Here is a 27,917-nt window from a genome sequence, read left to right as displayed (position 1 = left end):
GTATGTGCATGACCAGAGATTGAACCCATACCTTGGTTTATTGGGACAATGCTCTGAGTTAGCTGGCCAGGGCTCTTGTTTCCTCTAAAAAAATTCTTTTTAGTATTTTCCCTGTTGCCAAAGGACTACTTTAGTTTAGTATATTGTTAAAATCTAAGAGCTTAATTAATTTTGGGCAGTGCCTGCATCTGTTGAATTTCCAATAACTCTTAATTAAGTCTTAAAAAAAAAAATCAACTCCTATATATTTTTCTTAACCTATAGAAATACAGCAGACCTTCATATTTAGCAAGGATTCTGCTGATGAGTTTTTTTTCATTAATATGCTTATAAAACAACTCCTTTCAATAAAACTGTTTTCTGTTTTATAACTGGGAGTAATACATTGAAGAGTGTGTGTTGATTGTAAGGTATTTTTCCCCGTTGAGGAAGAAGGAAGGGCGTAGCCACGAAGTGTGGATAAGCAAAAGCTTTATTGAGTACAGAGCACATCCCACCTGACGAGGTTCCCTGATCCCAAGAACAGAGGCTAGGGAAGTCACATGGGGTGACCCGTGTGGGGGATATTTAAAGGGTCTCGTCTAGGGTGGTCGAGTTAATATGACGTGGTGAAATCTCACTGGCTGACAGAGGGCTGCTCTTTTCCCAAGGACTCCTGGGAAGTTTCTTTTGGCGCGAATGGATGTGGGCAGTTCTAGCCAAAGTTCCCGGGTCTGGTTTCTCACATGACCTTTCCCCATTGCCCACCAACCTTACATTCCAACCTTTTGTGTTAAATAGGGGCACCATTATTTGTCTGGCTACTTCCTGCTGGTTAGGGGTGTCATGGGTATGGGAGGTTGTAAGGTGGTGGTTTTGAGGGGAGTCGGGAGGAATATCTATTTGACCGTGACTCGAGAAACTTCACAAATGTGTTCTTGTAAGGATTTAAAAAAAAAGAGGAGCAATAGGAAGATCTGCAGGGTCCAGCCTTTTGGTGAGCCGGAGATGGGTAGGGCCCAGTGGTTCCGACTGCCAGCGGTCCTGCATGGAGGCAAGCTTGAGGCAAAACTGCATGTTAGGAGTGGCATATGAAGGGGAAAAGAAGGGGTCCCATCTACTCCCATAACCGAGACCTGTGAGGGACTTAGAGGTCCAGAGTATGATGGCAAAACAGAGAAGGCAGCCCCCATGTCCACAAGAAATGAGATGGACTTACCCGTTATGTATAGCATTACTCGTGGTTTGGTGCGGGTGATGTAGGTTTCTGAGTCCAGGCCATGTCAGTCGTCCATGAGGTCTACTAGTTCAAGTGGTAGGCCTGTCTGGCTGGCTTGTCCTCCACATAGAGGCACTGAGGAAAAGCCTGTTGCCCAAAAGGGGCAATTGCTCTGCCAGTGACCGGGCTGCTTGCAATCAGGGCAGGGCTCAGTGGGCAGCTGCAGGCAGGTGCCCTGCCGAGACCAGTGACCCTGCTTGCCATATTTAAAGCAAGCTCCTGGTGGGGATTCCTCTTTGTGGCTTGGACTTGGGTCAGGCACTTCCTGTGCCTTGCCCCTGTTGCTCTGCCGGCCTTAGGACTGCCACAAGAGCCTGGGTTTGGAGTGTTACCTTCTACTGTATGTGGGCCTGGCGAGCAGCCTTGGCCTGTTCCTACTAGCAGTGACCATTAAAAACTTTAAATGCCATGTTCACAGGTCCCAGATAGGGGTTTGGGCTTGAGAATAAGAGGAGGTGGACTCCTGGGGAGCCGGACACCCAGATCTGGCAGGAAACACTGGAGCCAGAGTCAAGACAGGGCCAGAACTTCCTGCAAGAAAACTGGGGTTGGGTGTCCTGCAAACCGGTGTAAGGGCCAATGGCAGGCTGAGAATGGCCTGACAGAGGAGGGGCTTAAGAACACAGTGGAGAAGGGAGGGGCCCCTGGCCAGGAGGGGAGGAGAAAGAGAGAATGCTATTTGCAGGTGAATGAGAAACAGGATCCTGCGAAGGGAGCAGAGGGGGCTCTTGGAGGGAAGAGACACAAGTGAAGAGGTCCACAGAAAGACCAGAGAGGGGTCCTGAGAGAGGGGTGCCCCCAGGGGTCAGGCAGGAGGGGGAGAGAATTGGGAGTTGGGTGAAGGAAGAAAGATCGAGTGGAGGGTTTACATGAAGTTTCTCTGGCCAAAACGGGCCTGCGTGGTAGAACAGGTGGCACAGAGATTAGGACGGGAGCGCAAATACTAGAGGCCCTGAATGTAAGGGATCTCTAACCAGTTCCCAGTTCTTTTGGCGATAGTTAAATTGTTGAGGATGTTAAAATCAAAAGTCCTTTCAGGAGGTCACCTGGTCTGGTTATCCGGTGGGTTCTGTGGCCTCGCCACAGCGGAGAAGAAGAACAGTTTCTTCTTCTTTAGGGAGGGAGAGATTCCGGATAAGGCAACTCCAGGAGTGTTTTTGAATTAGGTTTAGATTCCTGTGCCCCCACGGCCATTCTCAGTTCTCGGAGTGGTCAGAGTTGAGTATTGGCGTCCTGCAACTCAAGCTCTGGCTATTGGACGGATAAGTAAAGTGGATATGTTTGGGACGTCTTCACAGGCACACACGCACTTGGAATGGAACGGAAGAGTTCCCTGACGCAGCTGTGGTTTTGGACGGGAGTCTTGGGGAAAGAACTGAGGGAAGGTTAGAGGCAGGGGACTTACCACACCGTGTGCCGAAGTGGGTGGAAGGTCGGAGGTCCTGGTTGTTTCTCAGAGGGGAAGGGAAGAGGAGCAGTCCTTGCGGACTTCAACTCCTCCCAGGTTTCGGCACCAAATGTAAGGTATTTTTCCCTGCCGAGGAAGAAGGAAGGGTGTAGCCACAAAGTGTGGATAAGCGAAGACTTTATTGAGTATAGAGCGCATCCCGCCTGATGAGGTTCCCTGGTCCTGAGGACAGAAGCTGGGGAAGTCGCATGGGGTGACCCGCGTGGGGGGATATTTAAAGGGTCTCGTCTAGGGTGGTCGAGTTAATATGATGTGGTGAAATTTCACTGGCTGACAGAGGGCTGCTCTTTTCCCAAGGACTCCTGGGAAGTTTCTTTCTTTTTTTTTTTTTTGTATTTTTCTGAAGCTAGAAACCGGGAGAGACAGTCAGACAGACTCCCGCATGCGCCCGACCGGGATCCACCCGGCACGCCCACCAGGGGGCGACGCTCTGCCCCTCCGGGGCGTTGCTCTGCCACAACCAGAGCCACTCTAGCGCCTGGGGCAGAGGCCAAGGAGCCATCCCCAGCGCCCGGGCCATCTTTGCTCCAATGGAGCCTCGGCTGCGGGAGGGGAAGAGAGAGACAGAGAGGAAGGAGAGGGGGAGGGGTGGAGAAGCAAAATGGGCGCTTCTCCTGTGTGCCCTGGCCGGGAATCGAACCCAGGACTTCTACATGCCAGGCCGACGCTCTACCACTGAGCCAACCGGCCAGGGCCCTGGGAAGTTTCTTTTGGAGCGAATGGATGTGGGCAGTTCTAGCCAAAGTTCCCGGGTCTGGTTTCTCACATGACCTTTCCCCATTGCCCACCAACCTTACATTGATCCCTGGGGCTTTTGTGCGCTGCCTACAGATGTAAGTCCTACTAGGCTGACTGATGACATGTTTGGGGACAGGACCCTGCCTGCTGTTTGTTCCCAGGATATAACTTGGCCTCTTCCCTTGATAGAAGGGTGGAGATCTTTTCACCACCCTTTGGAGTTGGGAACATTTGCAATCCCATGCATTCTAAATTCATTTTTGAACCAAACAACTCAGTTTACACAATATATTTCTTTTCTTTTTTTAATTTGTGCACAATATTTTTCTGTAAGAGTATGTACTGGTTAAAAGAGTTGGAGGAATTTTGCCTATTAAAATGATTTAAGTCCTGACAGTCTTGGAATCCTAACTTAAGGATTCAAATAATGACATTGTTTTAACTATTCACCAAAGCCCTAGGAAAGTGTCTTTTAGTGCTCCTTTTGACTCTGGTGCAAAGGACTGTTTTTACTGCTGGCCCTGCTTTTGGAAGCAGCTGCCACCCTGCAAGCCTTATTGTTATATTGCTGACCTTTGTCATCAGGAATGCCTCTGGAGGAAACAGCCTCCTAATTGTTTTTGTTAAATCTCTATGAAATTTGTGCTATGTCCTTTTAAGTTACTTTTGGCTAGTTTTTAAAGTTTACTTTGTTTGCATTTAATTGGGGCTCCACCTTTTTAGTTTTATCGAGAACTGTCAGTGCTGAGTAGGTAGTGAAAAGAATTGCTCTTTCCCTGTTTCCCTGTTCTGTGGGAAACCTACGGCTTAGATCCACAGTTTCCCATTGTTGCTGGCTGCAGTTGCCTCCTCCCTCCAACCCTTCCCTCAGCACAACTCGAGCCCTTCCCTTGTCCCACCCCATTCCTGTATCCCTTGCCCCAGGAATACCCCCTCGTGATTGCTAGAGGCCTTTTGCTGGAGGTTAAGTGTGATTTTAAGTAAGTATTTTTCTTGTGGTAAAACTAGGTAGACAGGAATTTACGGAACTGGTAAGTCTTTGTGAAGTGTTTGCCTTTAACAGCAACATTTCAAACTTAGATGCTGCGGTTTTAACTACCGTCTCAACTTGTTGGAGGCTTCTTTTATGCTGACTTGTTTCGCTCTTCCCTTTAAAACTTGGGTAATTTGATTTTTATTATTGGCTTAAAAAGCCATTCTCATGGATTTTCTTGAGCTTGTTAGAATTAAAGACAAGGATGTGGGCTTTAGTATTTTAAATTTTCTTCAAATAGAAGGTTACTTGTGATTTCTTCATGCATATTTTCAGTATTTACATAGTGGTAAAAATAATAATGAAAAAAAAAAAATCTTATTTTGTGGCTAAGGTGGAAAGGAGCATTTTCTTCCAGAATCAGAAGGATTCCTTCTTCCTCTCAGCAGAATGTTGTTGGCAAAATTCACTAAGAATTTGGCAATTTGTTGTCAAGTCTGGGAAATTGTTTTCTTAGTACTTCAGGGTAACAGATACTTCTGGGAATTATTTTTGGTAAGTTAGATTTGTTCATTAGCACCTGCTCCCTTGAGGCTTGAGATCCTTTTGAAAGTAAAATATTTAATATTGGGTGTTCAGATTCAGTCAGATATCACTTTCATACCATTCTGTTTTCTTGGATTTTATGTTTTGATCCTCAACTAAAACAGAAACTCTCTCTCTCTCTCTCTTGTGTTGTTATTTTTGACACAGAATGGATAATACTTTGGTATTTCAAAGAGTTATAAGTTGGAGCATTGGGTTCTCTAGATGTACTGCTAATTAAAATCCACTTTCATGGTAGACATTCTGAGAGAAAACTTGTTCGTGGGTTTTTATTACTGTTCAGTTGAATCACTTAATTCAAGTCATTTGTACAATAATTTTTCCTGAGCTCCTACTATGTGGCAGGTACTAGTTCCTGTGCTAAGTGTTTTGCTTCTAGCTCCCATGACAACTCTGCCAAGCAGGTAATATTATCCCACTGGGAAGCAGTCAGTGCATAGATAGAAAGGACATGGGGTGTGCTTTTCTGCAAAGTTAGGAAAACAATCTCTGCTTTGTAGATTAATTATGAGAATTAAAAGATATACCATATGTCCAGTGCCTAGCATTGAATTGGTGTTCACTAAATGGTGGCTACTATTATTATAATTTTTACAGCTCAAAGAGCTGGAGAGGTCAAGTAACTTGATGAAGACCTCTCAGTTGTAAGTAGTTTGAAATGGCTCAAAACCTGGAGTCTGGTATGTTTTTAATTGAGTATTGCTTTTAGAGTAGATTTCAGCAGATCCCTGCCCATCCTTCTACCTCCTTCCCCTTCAGAGGACGGATTGTTTGTAGCTCCCCTTTTTTCCTTGGTATCCTCTGTTACCTTCCCAGTCATGTGCTTGGTCTGTCACACTGGAGTTGCTTGTACCATTCAGTACCAGTTGTTCTCCAGCAGACATGAGTCAAGCCAGTGCTGTCATTGGCTTCCCTTCCTATTTTCCTCTTGTTAATAAGAGTCATCGTGCTTTCATTATTGTTTGTGATGAAATAATTTGGGTAGTGGTGTGTTTATAATGATTCATAAGTAGTGCATAGTTGTTTTCAAGCATTTAAGTTTAAAAAGCCATAGTACTTTAAAAATTAGGCAAAAAAAATATATGTATATGGTTCTAAATTATTGAACCAGAGAATAATATAGTGCAACTCTACAGAACTCATAGTTATCATTTTGCTATCCAGGAACATAATATAATTACTGTTGATTCTCATTTCTTTAACCACAGCTCTTAACTAGTTTGGCAGTATTAGCAGTTTGTTTGAGAAAGAATGTTGTGTTTGTCCTACTGGTCATAAAGTAGAATATCTTTCTTTCATAAACCTTTTGGAAACACAAGATATGAATTAGTTATGATATGATTCAGACAGTAGATTCAAGAAGGAGATAGAGAAGTGACTGGTCATGCTTATAGCTAAGTTATCACTAAACCAAAAAATGTGTTTCACAAAACTTAGTTCTTCATTTATTCTTTTATTTAACAAGTATTGCACATCTGTTGAGTGTAAAGCAATGTAACTTTCTACATTGTATTCTAATAATATACTGATATACTGGTTAAATACTAATAAAAGTTCCTGGGAGGGAGAAATTAAGTTCCCATTGGTGGGAAATGGTATTTAGCCCTTTGGGTAATGAATTAATATAAATGACCTCTCCTTCCTGATAGGGTGTGACTATCATTAGTATCTATTGCTACTATATAAGTTGCCAGTAGAATGGCTTCTTCAAACAGATTTCCTGTGTGAAAAATATTACTAGTATTAGTTAGGACTGGGAAGATGTAGGAAAGAAAATATAGACAGAACAAATCTTTTTTTGTGTGTTTTAAGGGGAATAGTGGTAGATAAAGTTGGAAATATGCATGGATTAAGATCATGGAAGGCCATTTAGGGCCCAGGAGTTTTGACAGTATTTTGTCACTAAAGTTGTCTGAGCTAAATAGTGATTAATTAGAGTTTGCTTTTGGCAATATTTAGAGATAGAATTAGAAAGGGAAGAAAGTTTAGAAGTTGTCATAATACTCTAGGTGAATTGTATTGAGACTGCATTATTTTTAGAATCCATTTTCCCACATTTTGATGTTGCTTTGGGTTTGTGCTATCAATTATAGTTTAATCTTATAGAATTTTTACAGAAAGCTTATGATATGTTCGTAAGAGAAAGGGAGAAGAAGGGAGAGAGGATGGGTATAGGGATGGTTTGTCATCCTAATCACAGTATTGTTTATTATTAAGTTATTGGAAACTTTTAAGTTTATTGGATAGAAGTTGGGCTTCTACATCTTTTCCAACCACAGATGTTATGAAATACAAATAAAGTATTTCTGAGGCAATGTAGTACTCAAGTTAGTTAGGGATGTCATACCTGTATAATACATAGGATTTTGAAGACATAGGATGAAAAAGAAAAGTAAAATATTTTGTCAAGAATTTCTTTTTTGGCCCTGGCCGGTTGGCTCAGCGGTAGAGCGTCGGCCTGGCGTGCGGGGGACCCGGGTTCGATTCCTGGCCAGGGCACATGGGAGAAGCGCCCATTTGCTTCTCCACCCCTGCCCCCTCCTTCCTCTCTGTCTCTCTCTTCCCCTCCCGCAGCCAAGGCTCCACTGGAGCAAGGATGGCCCGGGCATTGGGGATGGCTCCTTGGCCTCTGCCCCGGGCGCTAGAGTGGCTCTGGTCGCAGCAGAGCGACGCCCCGGAGGGGCAGAGCATTGACCCCTGGTGGGCAGAGCTTCGCCCCTGGTGGGCGTGCCGGGCGGGAGTCTGTCTGACTGTCTCTCCCCGTTTCCAGCTTAAGAAATAGAAAGAAAAAAAAAAGAGAAAAAATAAATAAAAGAAAAAAAAAGAATTTCTTCTTTTTTCTATGTAAAATAGTTTATTTCATGTTCTTAGCTTCAAAGTATTTGCCTGCAAGATGCAAAGAAGGAATTAAAAACAGGTGCTTTACACTGTTTTTTGACTGAGGGTATTATTTTACTAACTTATTTTCATAGTTCAATAAGAGACTATTTTTTTAATTGATTTTATTTTTCAGCTTTATAAGAAATACTGTGCACCTCAGACCTACAGTATGTCCATAAAGTCATGGTGCACTTTTGACCAGTCACAGGAAAGCAACAAAAGACGATAGAAATGTGAAATCTGCACCAAATAAAAGGAAAACCCTCCCAGTTTCTGTAGGATGATGTGGCAGCATGTGTGCATGCGCAGATGATGACGTAACACTGTGTATACAGCGGAGCAGCCCACGGCCATGCCACTCGAGATGTGGATAGTGCAGAGGAAAGTTCAGTGTGTTCTGTGGCTTGCTAAATTCAAATCTGTGACCAAAGTGCAACGTGAATATCGGCGCGTTTATAACGAAGCACCACCACATAGGAATAACATTACTTGGTAGGATAAGCAGTTGAAGGAAACTGGCAGTTTGGTGGAGAAACCCTGTTCTGGTAGGCCATCAGTCAGTGACGAGTCTGTAGAGGCTATACGGGATAGCTACCTAAGGAGCCCTAAAAAATCTGTGCGTGAGCCCACATCGAACTGCACTGAATAGGTATGAAACTGGGAGAGTTTTCCTTTTATTTGGCGATTTCACATTTCTATCATTTTTTGTGTGTGTATTTTTCTGAAGTTGGAAACGGGAGGCAGTCAGACAGACTCCCACATGCGCCCGACAAGGATCCACCGGGCATGCCCACCAGGGGGCAATGCTCTGCCCATCTGGGGTGTTGCTCTATTGCAACCAGGACCATTCTAGCGCCTGAGGCAGAGGCCATGGAGCCATCCTCAGCGCCCAGGCCAACTTCGCTCCAATGGAGCCTTGGCTGCAGGAGGGGAAGAGAGAGACAGAGAGGAAGGAGAGGGGGAGGGGTAGAGAAGCAGATGGGCGCTTCTCCTGTGTGCCCTGGCTGGGAATCGAACCCAGGACTCCTGCACACCAGGCCAACGCTCTACCACTGAGCCAACCAGCCAGGGCCTTCTATCATCTTTTGTTGCTTTTCTGTGACCGGTCAAAAGTGCACCATGACTTTACGGACACACTGTATTTCCTCTATGATCGATTTTCTTTGTTTTAGATGTATTCTTTTTTTCTTTTTAAATTTCTTATTGATTTTAATTTATTGTGCTTATATAGATTCAAGTGTCCCACCAAATATATCTCCCTCCCCCCTGCCCCTGTGTTCCCCTTGATACCCCCTTTGACCCCTCCCTCCAACACCCTTCCTCCTTCCCTTCAGGATTTACTGTCCTGATCTCTATGACACTGTGTTATGTATATATAATTTCACTGATCTCTTTCCCTTCTCTGATCTCATCCTCTCCTCCCCTTTCCCTCTGACCGCTTTCCCTCTGGTCCCTTTGATCCCCACCTCTACCTCTATTCTGTTTCTTAGTTTACATTGTTCATTAAATTCCTCATATGAGTGAGGTCATATGATATTTTTCTTTCTCTGCCTGGCTTATTTCACTTAGCATAATAGTCTCCAGGTCCATCCATGTTGTCAGAAAAAGTAAGATTTACTTCCTTTTCACAGCCGTGTAGTATTCCATTGTGTATGTGTACTACTGTTGTTGTTTTTTTTTGGTTGTTTTTTTTTTTATAGAGACAGAGAGAGAGTCAGAGAGAAGGATAGATAGGGAAAGACAGACAGGAACGGAGAGAGGTGAGAAGCATTAATCATTAGTTTTTGGTTGTGACACCTTAGTTGTTTATTGATTGCTTTCTCATATGTGCCCTGACCATGAGCCTTCAGCAGACTGAGTAACCCCTTGCTCGAGCCAGTGACCTTGGGCTCAAGCTGGTGAGCTTTGCTCAAACCAGATGAGCCCGCGCTCAAGCTGGCGACCTCGGGGTCTCGAATCTGGGTCCTCCGCATCCCAGTCCAACACTCTATCCACTGCGCCACCGCCTGGTCAGGCCCACTGCTTTTTAATCCACTCATCCACTGATGGACACTTGGGCTGTTGCCAGATCTTGGCTATTGTAAACAATGCTGCAGTAAACATGGGGTGCATTTCTTGTTTTGAATCAGTGATTTGGTATTCTTAGAATATATTCCTAAAAGTGGGATAGCTGGATCAAAAGGCAGTTCCATTTTTAATTTTTTGAGGAATCTCCATACTGTTTTCCCAAGTGGCTGCACCAGTCTGCATTCCCACCAGCAGTGCAGGAGGGTTTCCTTTTCTCCACATCCTCACCAGCACTTATTCTGTGTTGTTTTGTTGATGAGCGCCATTCTGACAGGTGTGAGGTGGTATCTCATTTTGGTTTTAATTTGCATTTCTCTAATGATTAGTGATGTTAAACATTTTTTCATCTGCCTATTGGCCATCTGTATGTCCTCTTTGGAGAAGTGTCTATTCAGTTCTTTTGCTCATTTTTTGATTGGGTTGTTTACTTTCCTGGTGTTGAGTTTTACAAGTTCTTTATAAATTTTGATTATTAACTCCCTATCAGATTTATTTATTTATTTATTTTTATTTTGTATTTTTTGTATTTTTCTGAAGTTGGAAACAGGGAGGCAGTCAGACAGACTCCCTCATGCGCCCAACTGGGATCCACCCAGCACGCCCACCAGGAGGCGATGCTCTGCCCATCTGGGGTGTCGCTCTGTTGCAACTAGAGCCATTCTAGTGCCTGATGCAGAGGCCACAGAGCCATCCTCAGCACCTGGGCCATCGTTGCTCCAATGGAGCCTTGGCTACGGGAGGGGAAGAGAGAGACAGAGAGGAAGGAGAGGGGGAGGGATGGAGAAGGAGATGGGCGCTTCTCCTGTGTGCCCAGGCCGGGGATCGAACCCGGGACTCCTGCTCGCCAGGCCGACGCTCTACCACTGAGCCAACCGGCCAGGGCCTACCTATCAGATTTATTGTAGAATATGTTCGCCAATTGTGTGGTTTGTCTTTTTATTTTGTTCATATTGTCTTTAGCTGTGCAAAAGCTTTTTACCTTGATATAGTCCCATTTGTTCATCCTGTCCTTTATTTCACTTGTGGAGATAAATCAGCAATGTATTGCTGCAATAGATGTCAGAGAGCTTACTGCCTATGTTTTCTTCCAAGGTGATTATGGTTTCACGATTTACATATAAATCTTTTATCCATTTTGAGTTTATTTCTGTGTATGGTGTAAGTTGATGGTCTAGTTTTATTTTTTTGCAGGTAGCTGTACAATTTTCCCAACACCATTTGTTAAAGAGACTGTCTTTATTCCATTGTATGCTTTTAGCTCCTTTGTCAAATATCAATTGTTCATAAAGGTGCGGGTTTATTTCTGGGTTCTCTGTTCTGTTCCACTGATCTATATGCCTGTTGTTATGCCAGTACCAAGCTGTTCTGAGTACAGTGGCCTTGTAGTATAACTTGATATCAGGAAGGGTTATACCCCCCACTTTATTCTTCTTTTTCAAGATTGCTGAGGCTATTCGTGTTCTTTTTTGGTTCCATATGAATTTTTGGAATATTTGTTCTATATCTTTGAAGTATGTCATTGGTATTTTAATAGGAATTTCATTGAATTTATAAATTACTTTGGGTAATATAGACATTTTAATGATGTTTATTCTTCCTAACCATGAACACGGTAAATCCTTCCACTTGTTTGTATCTTCCTTGATTTCTTTTCTCAATGTTTTATAATTTTCTGAGCACAAGACTTTAACCTCCTTGGTTAAACTTACTCCTAAGTACTTTATTTTTTTTGTTGCAATAGTGAAGGGAATTGTTTTCTTAATTTCTCTTTCAGACAGTTCATTGTTAGTGTTTAAAAATGCCTCTGATTTCTGAGTATTAATTTTATATCTTGCCACCTTACTGGACTTATCAGGTCCAGTAGTTTTTTGACTGAGATTTTAGGGTTTTCTATGTACAGTATCATATCATCAGCAAATAATGATAGTTTTACTTCTTCTTTTCCAATTTGGGTGCCTTTTATTTCTTCTTCTTGTCTGATTTCTGTGGCTAGGACTTCCAGGACTGCGTTGAATAAGAGTGATGAAAGGGGGGCACCCCTGCCTTGTTCCTGATCTTAAGGGGATTGCTTTTAACTTTTGTCCATTGAGTATGATGTTGGCTGTTTATCATGTTGAGGTTTGATGTTGGCCATTATCATGTTGAGGTATGTTCCCTGTATTCCCACTTTGCTGAGAGTTTTGATCATAAATGGGTGCTGGATTTTATAAAATGCTTTTCCTGCATCTATTGATATTATCATGTGGTTTTTCTCCTTCCTTTTGTTTATGTGATGAATCACATTGATTGTTTTGCAAATATTGTGCCAGCCTTGCCTCCCCAGAATAAATCCCAGTTGATCATGATGTATGATTTTTTTCATGTATTGCTGGATCCGGTTTGCTAATATTTTGTTGAGAATTTTAGCATCCAAATTCATCAGGGATAGTGACCTATAGTTTTCTTTCTTTGTGTTGTCTTTGCCTGGTTTTGGAATAAATTATTCTTGCCTCATGAAAGGAGCTTGGGAGTCTTCCCTCCTCTTGAATTTTTTGAAATAGCTTGAGAAGGATAGGAGTTAGTTCTTCTTTGAATATTTAGTAGAATTCACCTGTAAAGCCATCTGGCCCAGGGCTTTTGTTTCTTGGGAGTTTTTTGATAACTGTTTTAATCTCATTTGTTGAAATCAGTCTGTTTAGGTTTTCTGATTCTTCCAGATTAATTTTTGAAAGATTATATTTTTCGCCTGACCTGTGGTGGCACAGTGGATAAAGCGTCGACCTGGAAATGCTGAGGTCGCCGATTCGAAACCCTGGGCTTGCCTGGTCAAGGCACATATGGGAGTTGATGCTTCCAGCTCCTCCCCCCTATCTCTCTCTCCTCTCTCTCTCTGTCTCTCTCTCTCTCTCCTCTCTAAAATGAATAAATAAATTTTAAAAAAGCCATTGTTCAAAAAAAAATAAAGATTATATTTTTCAAGGAATTTGTCCTTTTCACTTAGGTTGTCTAATTTTTTGGCATACAGTTCTTCATAGTATTTTCTTACAATTCTTTGTATTTCTGCTGTGTCAGTTGTTACTTCTCCACTCTCATTTCTAATTTTATTTATTTGAGTCCTGTCTCTTTTTTTCTTGATGAGTCTGGTAAAAGGTTCATCGATCTTGTTTACCCTTTCAAAGAACCGTCTCTTGGTTTCATTGATCCTCTGTATTGTTTTTTTAGCCTCTATGTCATTTATTTCTGCTCTGATATTTATTATTTCCTTCCTTCTTACTTCCTCTGGACTTTATTTGCTGTTCTTTTTCTAGTTATTTTTGTTGCAGGGTTAAGTTGTTTATTTAAGCTTTTTCTAGCTTCTTAAGGTATGTCTGTAACGCTATCAGCTTCCCTCTCAGGACTGCTTTTGCTGTGTCCCATAAATTTTGAGTTGTTGTATGGTCATTTTCATTTGTTTCAAGGAAATTTTTGATTTCTTCTTTGATCTCATTGTTGACCCTTCGTTATTTAATAACATGCTGTTTAGTTTCCAAGTGTTTGAGTATTTTTTATTTTTTCTATTGTAGTTGATTTCTAGTTTCATACTGTTGTGGTCAGAGAAGATGCTTGATACGATTTCTTAAATTTGTTGAGACTCATTTTATGCCATAACATGTGGTCTATCCTAGAGAATGTACTATGTGCACTAGAAAAGAATATATATTCTGCTGCTTTAGGGTGAAAGGTTCTGAAGATTTTATTAAATCCAGTTGATCTTGTGTGTCCCTTAATTCTGCTGTTTCTTTGTTAATTTTCTTTCTTGAGGATCTATTCAGTGCTGTTAGTGGGGTATTGAAATCCCCTAGTATTACAATATTGCTGTTGATCTCACCCTTTATGTCCATCAAAGTCTGCTTTATATATTTAGGTGCTTAGGTGCATAGATATTTATAGTGGTTATCTCTTTCTGTTGATTGCTCCCTTTATCATTATGTAGTGACCTTTTTTATCCCTTTATTTAGCCTGTGTTTTAAAGTTTATATTTTCAGATATAAGTATTGCTACCCCAGCTTTCTTTTCATTTCCATTTTCCTGAAATATTTTTTTCTATCCTTTTACTTTCAGTTTGTGTGTATCTTTTGTTTTGCGGTGGGTTTCCTGTAGACAGCATATGTATGGGTCCTGTTTTCTTAACCATGCAGCTACCCTATGTTTTTGTTTGTTTTTTTTTTTTTTTTTACAGAGGCAGAGATAGACAGGGACAGACAGGAACGGAGAGAGATGAGAAGCATCAATCATCAGTTTCTCGTTGCGCATTGCGACTTCTTAGTTGTTTATTGATTGCTTTCTCACATGTGCCTTGACCGCGGGCCTTCAGCAGACTGAGTAATCCCTTGCTGGAGCCAGTGACCTTGGGTCCAAGCTGGTGAGCTCCTTGCTCAAACCAGATGAGCCCGCGCTCAAGCTGGTGACCTCGGGGTCTCGAACCTGGGTCCTTCTGCATCCCAGTCTGATGCTCTATCCACTGCACCACCACCTGGTCAGGCTACCCTATGTTTTTTGATTGGAGCATTTAATCCATTTACATTTAAGGTTATTATTGATATGTAGTTGTTTATTGCCATTTTTTAAAAAATCTACATTTCTCTTTTATTAGCGTTTTTTCCCACTTTGTTCTGTCTATAGCAGGCAAGCCCCTTAACATTTCTTGCAGCATTGGTTTGGTTTTGATGAATTCCTTGAGTTTTTTTTTTTGTCTGGGACGCTTATTATTTGTCCTTAATTTTAAATGATAGCCTTGCTGGATAAAGAAGTCTTGACTGTAGGTTCTTGTTCTGCATTACTTTGAATATTTCTTACCATTTCCTTCTGACCTCTAGTGTTTCTGTTGAGAAGTTGGATGTCATCCTTATGGGGGCTCCTTTGTAGGTGATGGATTGCTTTCCTCTTGCAGCTTTTAGTATACTTTCTTTATCTCTTAGCTTTGGTATTTTGATTATGATATGTCTTGGTGTAGGTCTCTTTGGGTTCTTTTTTTAATGGGGTTCTCTTTGCTTCTTGAATCTGTGTGACTCTTTCCTGATCAATTTAGGGAAATTTTCAGCTATAATTTCTTAAATCAGATTCTCTATCCCTTGTTCTTTCCCTTCTCCTTCAGGAACCCCTATGATGGGGATATTGTTTCTTTTTTTTTATTTATTTACTTTTTTAGATTTTATTTATTCATTTTTATTAGAGAGAGAGGGGAGAGAGAGAGAGAGAGAGAGCGAGAGATAGAGAGAGAACAGGGGGAGGAGCAGGAAGCATCAACTCCCATATGTGCCTTGACTAGGCAAGCCCAGGGTTTCGAACCGGCGACCTCAGCATTCCAGGTCGATGCTTTATCCACTGCGCCACCACAGGTCAGGCCGATATTGTTTCTCTTCATGTTGTCACAGTGCTCTTAGAGTTTCCTCAGACTTTTTGATCCTCTTTTCTTTTTGCTGTTCTGCTTCCGTGCTTTTGCTTATCTTGTCCTCTAAATCACTGATTCAATCCTCTGCTTCATCCAGCCTGCTTTTAATTCCTTCTAATGTAGTCTTCATTTCTGATATTGTGTTTGTCATTTCTATCTGGTTATTTTTTATGATTTTGGTGTCCTTTTTGATGCTTACAACTTTTTTATTTAGGTTCTCATTAAGTCCATCTATTGTAGCTTTGAGATCCTTAAGCATCCTAACAATCATTATTTAAAACTCTGCATCTGGTAATTTGATTGTTTCCATTTCATGTAGATCAGTGGTCCCCAACTTTTTTTGGGCTATGGACTGGTTTAATGTTAGAAAATATTTTCATGGACTGGCCTTTAGGGTGGGACGGATAAATGTATCACGTGACTGAGACAAGCGTCAAGAGTGAGTCTTAGACAGATGTAACAGAGGGAATCTGTTCATTTTTAAAAAATAAATCATTGCTCAGACTTAAATTTAAATGAAATGGAAATAATGTAAGTTATATATTTTTTCTCTGCGGACCAGTACCAAATGGCCCACAGACCAGTACCGGTCCACGGCCCGGGGCTTGGGGACCACTGATCTAGATCTTTTTGTGGGGATTTTTCTTGTTGATTCATATGGTTTAAGTACCTCTGTCTTCCCATTGTTTCTGTGTGTGACTTGCAGGCTTGTTCAAGTTGTGTCGAAAGTTTTGTTTTTTAATTAAACTTTAAATAACTCAATGTCCTTTATATTCAACCTCTGGAATAGAAAGATGCCCTTAAAGAATATACACTGCTCACAAAAATTAGGGGCTATTTTATCACTTCATAATCATTTTGAAATATCCCCTAATTTTGTAAGCAGTATATAATGTAGCCAAGTACATAAATAATTGTAATATGGGGGAGGATGGGAATGCTGTAACCTAAGCCCCACATCCCCTCAGAGCACAGAAATGATTAAATAAATGAAGAAAATGGCAAGGTGAGATAGGGCACAATGCAATTAACAGTTCAAATGTGATAGAGATATTTACCTTAAACTTATGTATTCCTATTGACCAAGGTCATCCCATTAAATTTAATCCTTAAAAATAAAAAAAGAACATGAGTCAGTAAAAATAAAAAGCTGTCAGAATAGGTCTGATTGACTGCTTTTTTTTTTTTTTCCTTGAAGTTTGCTATTTGTTCATGTTTTAGCCTGTTGGCAGTAGAACAAGTGGACAAGAAAAAATTATGGAAAGTGATCACCCTGATAAATCTAGTACCCATCTGACACCATACATAGTTATTACAATTTTTTTTTTTTTCAGAGAGAAAGAGTCAGAGAGAGGGATAGACAGACATGAACGGAGAGATGAGAAGCATCAATCATTAGTTTTCCGTTGCGTGTTGCAACACCTTAGTTGTTCATTGATTGCTTTCTCACATGTGCCTTGACCGTGGGCCTTCAGCAGACCGAGTGACCCGTTGCTCAAGCCAGCAACCTTGGGTCCAAGCTGGTGAGCTTTTTGCTCAAGCCAGATGAGCCCGCGCTCAAGCTGGCGACCTCGGGGTCTCGAACCTTGGTCCTCTGCATCCCAGTCCGACGCTCTACCCACTGCGCCACCGCCTGGTCAGGCTAGTTATTACAATATTAATGACTATATTCTCTATGCTGTACTTTACATCCCCAAGACTTCTGTAACTACCAATTTGTACTTCAAAATCCCTTTACCTTTTTTACCTGTTCCCTCAATTCTCCCATCTGGCAACTGTTAAAATGTTGTCTGTATTGTTTATTTTGTTTTTTAGATTCCACATATATGTGAAATCATCTGGAATTTGTCTTTCTCTGTGTGACTTATTTCACTCAGCACAATATCCTCTAGGTCCATCTATGTTGTTGCAGATGGCAAGATTTCGTTCTTTTTTATGGCTGACACATGTTCCATTGTATATATACACCACTTCTTTATCCATTCATCTACTGAGGGACACTTAGGTTTTCCATATCTTGGCTATTGTAAATAATATTGCAATGAACATGTGGATATATATAGATGCCTTTTTGATTTAGTGTTTTCGGTTCCTTTGGATAAATAACCAGAAGTGGAATTACTGGGTCCTTCTTTATCTGTTGTTATAACCTTTGTTTTAAAGTCTGTTTTGTCTGGTGTAAGTATTGCTACCTCAGCTTTTTGTTTATTTCCATTTTCATGAAATATCTTTTTTTATATTTTTGCTTTTAGTCTGTGTGTGTCTTTCAATCTGAAGTTAGTCTCTTCTAGACAGCATATGTAAGGGTCTTGTGTTGTTATTCATTTAGCCACTGTTTGTCATTTGGTTGGAGTATTTAATCCATTTGCATTTAAGGTAATTGTTGATAGATATGTATTTATTGCCATTTTATTTATATATTTTATTTTTTTCTTAAGGAAGACTCTTTAACGTTTTTTATAATACTGGTTTGTTGGTGATGAACTTCTTTAGCTTTTTCTTGTCTGGGAAGCTTGTTATTTGTACTTCAATTCTAAACGATAGCTTTGCTGAGTAGAATAATCTTGGTTGTAGTTCTCTGCTTTTCATCACTTTGACTATTTTGTACCAATCTCTTCTCTACTGCAAAGTTTCTTTTGATAAATCAGCTGACAGTCTTATGGGAGCTTCCTTATAAGTAACTAACTGCTTTTCTCTTGTTACTGTCAAGATTCTCTCTTTGTCTATAACCTCTGGCATTTTTATTATGATGTGTCTTGGTGTGGGGTCCTTTGGTTTCATCCTATTTGGGACTCTCTGTTCTTCCTGAACTTGTATGTCTATTTCCTTCACCAGCTTAGGAAAGTTTTCTGTCATTTTTTCAAATAGATTTTCAATTTCTTGCTCTCTCTCTTCTCCTTCTGGTACCCCCATGATGTGAATGTTGCTACATTTGAAGTTGTCCCAGAGGCTCCTTACACTATCCTCATTTTTTTAGATTCTTTTTTCTTTTTACTCTTCTAATTGGGTGTTTTCTGCTTCCTTATCTTCCAAGCAGTTGATTGGATTCTCTGCTTCATCTGATCTACTATTGATTTCTGTAATGTAGTCTTCATTTCTAACTGGTTCTTTTTTATGTTTTCTACCTCCATTTTTATGTTTTCTATCTCTTTGTTGAAGTTCTCACTAAGTTCCTCTACTCTTCCCTAAGTTCACTGAGCAGCCTTATAATCAGTGTTTTGGACTCTGCATCTGGTAGATTGCTTGTCTCCATTTTGTTTAGTTCTTTTTTTTTAGTTTTGTTCTGTTTGTTTTGGGGACATGGTTTTTTTTCTCTTCATTGGCTCCCTCCCTATGTTTGTTTCTGAACATTAGGTAGAATTTCTATGTCTTCCAGTCTTGGTAGAATGGCCTTATGTAGTAGGGCCTGTAGGGCCCAGTTGCACAGCCTTCCCAGTAACCTGAGCTGGGTGCTCCATGTGTGTTCCCTGTGTAGGCTGTGTGCACCCTCCTGTTGTAGTTGAACCCTCATTGCTGTTGACAGGTCAATGGGAGGGATTTATCCCCAGGCCGATGGGCTGTGAAACTGGCTAAGACTATAGTGGATGAGCAGGACTTGCTTCAGCAGGGCTCTGGTGCCTGGTAAGTCCCCCACCCTTGAATGTGTCATTCATGGAGGTGGTTGAGTGGCACTCCAGCATGATCTGAAGTTGACCACCTGGTCCACTGACTTTGGGGCCTCCTGGGAGGTGCAGGTTGAAATCAGCCACTGTCTATGCCCTGCCTGGAGCTACCTGGCATGAGCCACAGAGTGATCTGCAGATGGCTGCTACTTGTGCTGGGCTTGGAGGTGCCTGGGAAAGACCAAACTATAACCAAGGCCAGCTGCCACTAGTGCCAGGCCTGAGACCACTTAGCAAGATGTACAGGATACCTTGGCCGGAGATGCTGCTTGTTTGGGGTTTGTGAACCTTTGAGAGATTTTAGTGAAGTCCAAAGCATAAGCCACAAAAGACTGTTTGTGTGGGAAAGCAACTGGAAATGGCTTGGGTGGGCTCACAGTTGGTTTGGGCAGGGTTTTAGAGAATCACCATTGTGGGGCAAATAGTGTTAACCAGGTGATGAAGACTCAGATAATAGTTCCCGCCTGCCAGCTCTGTCAGGAGAGGGCTCAGCATAGGAATAATGGCCTCTGCCAGCAATTCTATCTGTGAGAAAGGTGTAGCCCTCATGTCAGAGCCAGACAATTAAGTTTTTCCCTGTGTATCCCTGGTGCCTTTCAAACTTTTGCTCCAATGCTGGAGTTCAGAGTAAGTGACTCTGAGTATTTGTATGTGGTCCCTTTAAGAGGAATGCCTGGAACTCCAGCAGCCCTTGTCTTACTCAGCCACCATTCCCGCTGGTTTTCTCAGCCAGAAGCGCTGGGCACTTCTCTTCTTAGCACTGGGACCCTGGCATGGGAGACCTGGTAAGGGGCTGTGACCCCTTGCTTCTCAGTGAGAGAACCTCTGCACCATTGATATCTCTCCTGATTTTTTTTGTTTTTTTGACAGAGAGAGAGATCAGAGCGAGGGACAGATAGAGACAGATAGGAAGGGAGAGATGAGAAGCATCAGTTCTTCGATGTGTCACCTTAGTTGTTCACTGATTGCTTTCTCATATGTGCCTTGACTGTGGGGCTACAGCAGAGCCAGTGACCCCTTGCTCAAGCCAGTGACCTTTGGGCTCAAGCCAGCGACCATGGGGTCATGTCTATGATCCCATTCTCAAGCCAGCAACCCCGTGCTCAAGCTGGTGAGCCTGCACTCAAACTGGCGACCTCGGGGCTTTGAACCTGGGTCCTTTGCGTCCTGGTTGGACACTCTATCCATTGCACCAATGCCTGGTCAGGCTCTCTCCTGATTTTTAATCACCATATGTAGGTGTGTGACCAGCTCGTTCTGAGTCTCCACCCCTCTTACTAGTCTCAATGTATCTACTTCTTTATATTTTTAGTCATAGGACTTGTGTTCAGCTAGATTTCACATGGTTCTAAATGATGGTTGTTCTGTAGTTATAACTTTGATGTGGTTGTGGGAGGAGGTGAGTACCACATTTACCTATTCTGCCATCTTGACTGGAGGCTTGTACGTATATCTTCTTTAGTAAATTCAGTGTCTGTTCAAATGTTTTCTCTATTTAAGAAAATTGAGCAAATTTTCTTATTATTAAGTTTTGAGGATTCTATACATTTTTTGTATCCAAACATCCATTATGTGATTTGAAAATACAGGGTGGGCAAAAGTAGGTTTACAGTTGTTTGTAAGGAAAATACAATAATTAATAAATAAATACTATAAGAATAAACTCTGTTTCACAGACTCACAACTATAAACCTACTTTTGCCCCTGTGTTTTCTTGTGATCTTTGGCTGATATTTTCATTCTCCTAACAGTGTCTTACAAAGCATAGGAGTTCTTTTCTTTCTTTTTTTGAGAGAAAGAGGAAGGGAGAGAGAGAGGAGAGAAGCATCAACTCGTTCTACTTAGTTGTGCACTTATTGACTGCTTCTTATATGTGCCCTGCCTGGGACTCAAACCTGTGCCCTCAGGATTGAACTGGCAACCCCAGTATCCAGCCAGTGACCCCGGGGTCAAACTAGTGATTCTGGAACTCGGCATGACACTTTATCCACTGCACCACTAGTCAGGGCAAAACATAGGAGTTCTTAATTATGCTGGAGTCCAGTTTTATAATTTTGTTTTTAATGGGTTGTGCTTTCATTGTTGTATTTAAAATTTTTTTGTGGCCCTGGCTGTTTGGCCTAGTGGTAGAGGGTCAGCCTGGCGTGTGGATATCCCAGGTTTGATTCTCGGTCAGGGCACACTTTCCTTTTCCACCTTTCCCTCCCTCTCTTTCTGTCTGTCTGTCTGTCTGTCTCTCTCTCTTTCCTTCCCATAGCCATGGCACAATTGGTTCGAGTTGCATCGCCCAGGGTGCGCTGGGCGGAGGATAGTTCCGTGGAGCTTCCGAGCTTGGTTGCGAGCATGGCCCTAGACGAGGGTTGCTGCGTTGATCCTGGTTGAGGTGCTTGCTGGAATCTGTCTCTCTTTCTCCCCTCCTCTTACTTGGAAAAGAAGAAAAAAAATTTATTTTGCTTAACCAAAGGTCCCAAAATTTTCTCATGTCTTTTAAAATTTTCAGTTTATGTCTTCTATGTTGTAAATGATTGACTTCTTTCAACAGTGTTTTGTAGTTTTCAGCATATAGGTCAGGGGTCGGGAACCTATGGCTTGCGAGCCAGATGTGGCTCTTTTGATGGCTGCATCTGGCTCGCAGACAAATCTTTAAAAAAAAAATAATAACGTTAAAATTATTAAACATTCTCGGCCCTGGCCGGTTGGCTCAGCGGTAGAGCGTCGGCCTAGCGTGCGGAGGACCCGGGTTCGATTCCCGGCCAGGGCACACAGGAGAAGCACCCATTTGCTTCTCCACCCCTCCGCCGCGCTTTCCTCTCTGTCTCTCTCTTCCCCTCCCGCAGCCAAGGCTCCATTGGAGCAAAGATGGCCCGGGCGCTGGGGATGGCTCCTCCGCCTCTGCCCCAGGCGCTAGAGTGGCTCTGGTCGCAATATGGCGACGCCCAGGATGGGCAGAGCATCGCCCCCTGGTGGGCAGAGCGCTGCCCCATGGTGGGCGTGCCGTGTGGATCCCGGTCGGGCGCATGCGGGAGTCTGTCTGACTGTCTCTCCCTGTTTCCAGCTTCAGAAAAATGAAAAAAAAAAAAATTATAAAACATTCTCATGTATTACAGTCCATTCATTTCCTACCACTCATGTTCATGGTTGCGGGTGGCTGGAGCCAGTCACAGCTGTCCTCCGGGACACCACCAAACTTTTTTGGATAATGCGTAACGTACACAGGTTGTTGTATGGCTCTCACGGAATTACATTTTAAAATGTGGCATTCATGGCTCTCTCAGCCAAAAAAGTTCCCAACCCCTGATATAGGTCCTACATACATATTGTTACATTTATACCTAAGTATATATTTTTTGTGGTATTATTGTAAATGGTACTTTAAAATAATTTTCATTTCCAGTTGTTCATTACTAGTATATAGAAACAGGATAGATAAAAAAAATATTAGACCCTGGCCAGTTGGCTCAGTGGATAGAGTGTCTGCCTGGTGTATAAATGTCCTGGGTTCGATTCCCAGTCAGGACACATAAGAGAAGTGACCATTTGCTTCTCTTCCCCTCCCTCTCCCTCTCCCTCTTCCCCTGTTGCAGCCAGTGGCTTAATTGATTTGAGCATTGGCCCAAGGCACTGAAGATAGCTTGGTTGGTCTGACTGCATCAGCCTCAGGTGCTAAAAATAGCTTAGTTGATTCCAGCATTGGCCCTAGATGGGGTTGCTGGGTGGATCCCAGCTGGGACGTGTGTGGGAGCCTGTCTCACTATCTCCCCTCCTTTCACTTAAAAAAATTTTTACTTTGTATTTTGTGACTTTACTGACCTCACTTACTAGTTCTTAGAAGTATTTTTTTTTTTTGTTAATTCCTTGGTATTTTAAAATGTAGAAATCATGTTATCTATAAATAAAAGCAGTTTTATCTTTTATTCCAATATGTATTTTTTAACTTTTTTTTTTTTTTTTGCCTATTGCACATGTCAGGGCCTCTGGGACTGTGTTACATAGGAGTGATAACAGTAGACATCTTTACTTTGCTTAGGACCTCAAAAAGGTGGGAGTGACCATATCAAAAACCTATTCTAGCTGGCAACTAATATTGTTTGACTGAGGAACAATATAAGGCTTTTGCTGTTTTCTGTAAAATGCACACAAATAAATAATGATGCATGTTAAAGAGAAATAGTAATTTAAAAAACTGTATAAATGAATTGTAATGGTAAGAGACAGGAGACCAGAAAGACTTAGCTATTATAATACTAGTCTATATCAGAGGTAATTGTGGTGTAAACTAGGGTGGTGACAGTGGAAGTGAAAAAGAAGGCTCGCCTGACCTGTGGTGGCGCAGTGGATCAAGCGTCGACCTGAAACACTGAGGTCGCCAGTTCAAAACCCTGGGCTTACCTGGTCAAGGCACATATGGGAGTTGATGCTTCCTGCTCCTCCCCCTTCCCTCTCTCTCTCTCTCCTCTCTATAATGAATAAATAAAAAAAAATCTAAAAAAAAAAAAGAAGGCTCAATGTGAGAGATTTTAAAGGGAGAATTGACAGGCCTTTGTGATGTGGATAGGGAAGGGAGAGTGGGATAGGAAGAAATAAAAACTACAGATGGTTTAAACCTGGGGATTTGGAAATGCTGTTGGCATAAATCAATAAATAAATAAATAGGAGGAACTACTCTGTGGGAGAGGAAGAGATAACTTCAGATTTGGACATATTGAACTTGTTATAAAAGTGGGATAATCTATAAATAGTTGGTAATTTGATTTTAGGGTTCATAAAATTTGTAATTTATCAGACCAGAAGTGATGGTTGACATTCTGACAGAGAAGAGGATGAGAACACCATGGGAAGTATTGTAGAAAAGAGCAACAGGGTCTGATTTAGAATGCCCACATTTTTTTAGAGAGAGAGAGAAGAAGGGAGAGAGATGAGAAGCATCAACTTGTAGTTGCAGCACTTTACTTGTTTATTGATTGCTTCTCATATGTGCCTTGACTGGGGGCTCAGCTGAGCCAGTGACCCCTTTCTCAAGCCAGCAACCTTGAGCTCAAGCCAGTGACCTTTGGGCTCAAGCCAACAACCATGGGGTCATGTTGATGATCCCATGCTCATGCTGGCACGCTCAAGCTGGTTGAGCCCACACTCAAGCCAGGGACCTTAGGGTTTTGAACCTGGGTTCCCAGTGTCCCAGGCTGACGCCCTATCCACTGCGCTACTGCTTGGTCTGGCCATGTGTAGTTATGTTTAAAGGGAAAAGAGCTCACAAAGAAGGAGTGTTTGAAAGGTAAAAATAATAATAACAACCATTTATTTAGCAATTATTGTATGCCAGCCATTGATATTAGCACATTTTTTCTTATACTAACTTTAATCCACATAATAACCAATAAGACACTATAGAAATGGTTTGGAATTATTTTAAAAAATTAAATTTATTGAATGATCTTTAGGGAGACAGAAAAAGGAAAAAAGAGAAAGAAAAAGAGAGAGGGAAGCATTTATTTGTTGTTTCACATTGTTGTGCATTCATTGGTTGCTTCCTGTATGTGCCCTGACTGGGGGTTGAACCAGCAACCTTGGTATTTTGGGAGGACGCTGAGCTAACTGGCTAGGATCTGGTTTGGAATTATTGTTGTGTGGAACATACCAAGGATTAAGGTAATTACCTGTTGATTTATCAAGACAAATATAGTTTAAGTAAATTACAAGTACATTTCTATGTAGAATAACAGAAACTAGAAATGTGAGCAACTTTCCTGGTTAAACTCTTTGGCTATCTCACTCAGTGTGGTACACTTTGACTTCCTAATGTTTGGGTTACTTTGGCTTGAATCACTAGTAACGGGACTACTTACTGTTACTTCCCTAGAAACTGAGATACTCTTCATGGTTTTTCCATTTGAATCATTGATTAGTTGAACACGGTCATTCTTTGTCAAGCTTCTAAAATGTTACCCTAATTCTCAGTTGTTTGCCATTTTAAGTTAAACTTGTATTTTTAAAATAATTGTAAAATTTAAATGTTTCTCCAAGCATGTAGCTAAATTGTGCTGACATATCATTTTCCCTATGTGAGCTCTATACTATGTGAGGTTCTTTTTATACAATTAGAAGACATTCCTGGTAAATTACAACTTTCTGGTATCCTGAGGTCACCAAGCCAAAATGTACTTTTCTTCTTTTAGGCATAGCAGTTCACTCAAGTGAACTAGTTCATCGCTTGTTTCTAAAACTTGCTAGTACTCTCATGTGCCTGTTGTATTAAACCTCAGCCACTCTGTGAAATCTCTATTGTGCCACCATTTTACAGACACAGAAACAAAGTTCAGGACACCTAAGAAGTTTGGGATTTTACAAAGTCATAAAAATGTGGAAATTGAGCCTATATCTTTTAACTCCAGGTCTAATCTTAGTCCTCTTTGTATATTACAATTACTTTTTATCACTTGCACCTTAAAAGAACTTGGCATGATACTGTATTTTCAGCTCTCTTTTTCATAGAAACATATTCAAGTTTAATTCTATTTTATTTTGTCATCATATCTATACTTTTTAATATTTCTTTCTCTCTCTTTTTTTTAAGTTTGGGATTGCCAATATCATTTGCCATGACATTATTATGTACTGGATCAGTAATTTGAGTTGTGATTTTGTACTGAGTCACTAATACTGCATACAGTACAAGGTAATTTTTACATAATTTAAAGTCTTTTTCATTTTGCAGGCATCAATTTCTTTTCAGCTTAAAAACATAATTTAAAACTTTGGAAGTTGTAGGGAGTGATACAAAGAATTCCCATATAATCTTTAGCCAGATGTACCTATTGTTAACATTCTGCTATATTGATTTGCTTTACCATTTTCACTTTCTCTCTCTCTTCATGTATACATATAAATATATACACCCCCATATATAGGTGTATACGTTTCTTCTGAACAATTACAGTTACAGATGTTTTGCTCTTTTGCTGCTGAATACTTTAGTATTGCTTAAGCAGTTCTTTTACTTCTTTTAAATAGGTTGCTAGAGTCATGTGGGTAGAACTCTTAGTTTGTCTTCTCATATATCTTTAGTAGATGACATTGGAAAAAAATTATATTGTTTAGTGCTAGAACTGCAACTTAAGTGAAATATTTTGTAATCAGTATTTCTTTGGACCTTTTGTTACTGCTTCTCTTGGCTTTGTCCTTTTGGGCTCTCAACTTTAGCTTCTGACACACCTAGAGTAAGTGTGAGAGCTTATTGCCTTACCCTACATAATACTGTCATTTAGAGCTTGAGAATCTTTCTCTGCTCCTGCCTTTTTTCCCCTTTGCTCCCTAACCTCAGGCGTGTGTACATAGGGCAGGCTGAGTTTCAGTAAGCTCCTAATGCGGACACTGGAAACCCCACCTGCCTGCCAGTCCTTTTGGCTGTAAGCAAAGTACAGCTTGGTGCTTGTCATTCCTTTGCAGCAGTTGAGCTGAAGGAATGCTGCGCAGCTTGTTGGAAGTTGTTTAGTAGCCTTGAGTGGGGTGTGTTTGAAGATGTGTGTGTAGGGTTGAGGGTCTTGTATAGTATGTATGGAGACTTGAAATTCTTCCTGGTGCTATCCTAATCATTAGGCAGTATTTACTGAGCACCTCCTTATAACTCACTGTGATAGGAGCTTTTGGAATAGTATGATAAAATAGATAATTAAATCATAGTAAAATAGGCAAACAATTGTAGCTCTTCCATTTACTTACTTTGATTTGGGCAAATTAATGTTTTTAAACCTCACTTTACTTTCTCTAAAATGGAACTATTAATTCCTACGTGAGAGGGCTGTTGTGAAGATTGAATAAAGAATATAAGTATAGGCCCTGGCAGGTTGGCTCAGTAGATAAAGCTGACCCAGTGCACCAGAGGTTGTGGTTTGACCCCCAGTCAGGGCACATAGGAGAAGCAATCAATGAGTACACACACAACTAATCGGAACAACTAAGTGAAACAATGAGTTGATCTTCTCTTTCTCTCTCCCTTACTCCCTCCCTTCCTTTCTCTCTGAAATCAGTGGAAAACATAAAAAAATAATGTTAAGTATAGTGTTTAGCACATGTCTGACACTAGTTAGTATTTCATTTCATATAGTCATATTTAGGATTTATGACTGACACATGTATATAAAAACAAATAGAGAATAATAAAGCAAATAGAGAATAATATGACTCTACAGTATATAATCAGATATTTAAATTGTGATATGTAAATTATAAGTAGTCTGGGAATTTAGAGAAGAGAAAGAACAGTCTTGTGCAATCATTTAATGTTCCTGTACTTCATTTTTTACAGTGGATATACTGTGGAAATGCTTGATGATATCCCAGAGAATGATTAAGATATTATAGCATTTTTGCTTTTTTAGGTGGTCTATATGATGGTGGGAAGGAAGGGAGAATCCTGGGGAACTGTTAGAAACCAAATTTGACACTTATTTTTAATTTTTTCCTTATGTGGATATGGCAGTCTTATAGGAAAATTTGAAGCTGGAGATTAGAAGCATTACCTTCCAAGAAAGGTACTTGCTTTGGTATTTCTCCCTGTTGCCTCACTGGCATTTTAATTAGTTGAGAACTAATGTTGGTCAATGGCAGCCTCTGATTGTAGGCGTCTAGGATATAATCTGAGGATTAAGTGCTTTGTAGCTCAAATTATCTGTCTGACCTGGCAAAAATATAACATACAGACAAACAAGGCAGGAGAAGATTTAGTTCTCTTGGACTAATGTTAAGGACATATGGTTTACTTACCATGAGTGTTTCTCAGGGATGGGACATCTTTACTCAGAATAGAGTCCAGAGTGATAAGTTGGACCTCTCACCTTTATACAGGCTTTCATAGCGAT

General features: G+C 41.1%; 1 protein-coding gene across 11 annotated transcripts in view; it reads left to right on the top strand.

The window, feature by feature from the left end:
* The window catches only part of USP54 (ubiquitin specific peptidase 54), a 140,291-nt gene that overhangs the window by 42,247 nt on the left and 70,127 nt on the right, over positions 1-27,917 (top strand). For 9 of the 11 annotated variants that reach the window (XM_066348825.1, XM_066348824.1, XM_066348823.1 and 6 more), the window contains exon 1: positions 4,299-4,444. The exons of the other annotated variants lie outside the window; for them this stretch is intronic. The gene's annotated coding sequence lies outside the window, so the exon portion shown is untranslated. Of the gene's footprint in view, positions 1-4,298; positions 4,445-27,917 lie in introns of those variants that run through there. 11 annotated transcript variants of the gene reach the window in all.

Source organism: Saccopteryx leptura, chromosome 9 (genome assembly GCF_036850995.1).
Source record: "Saccopteryx leptura isolate mSacLep1 chromosome 9, mSacLep1_pri_phased_curated, whole genome shotgun sequence".
NCBI classification, from domain to species: Eukaryota; Metazoa; Chordata; class Mammalia; order Chiroptera; family Emballonuridae; genus Saccopteryx; species Saccopteryx leptura.
The sequence above is the reverse complement of the archived record's forward strand: the minus strand, read 5'-3'. Positions and strand labels throughout refer to the sequence as shown.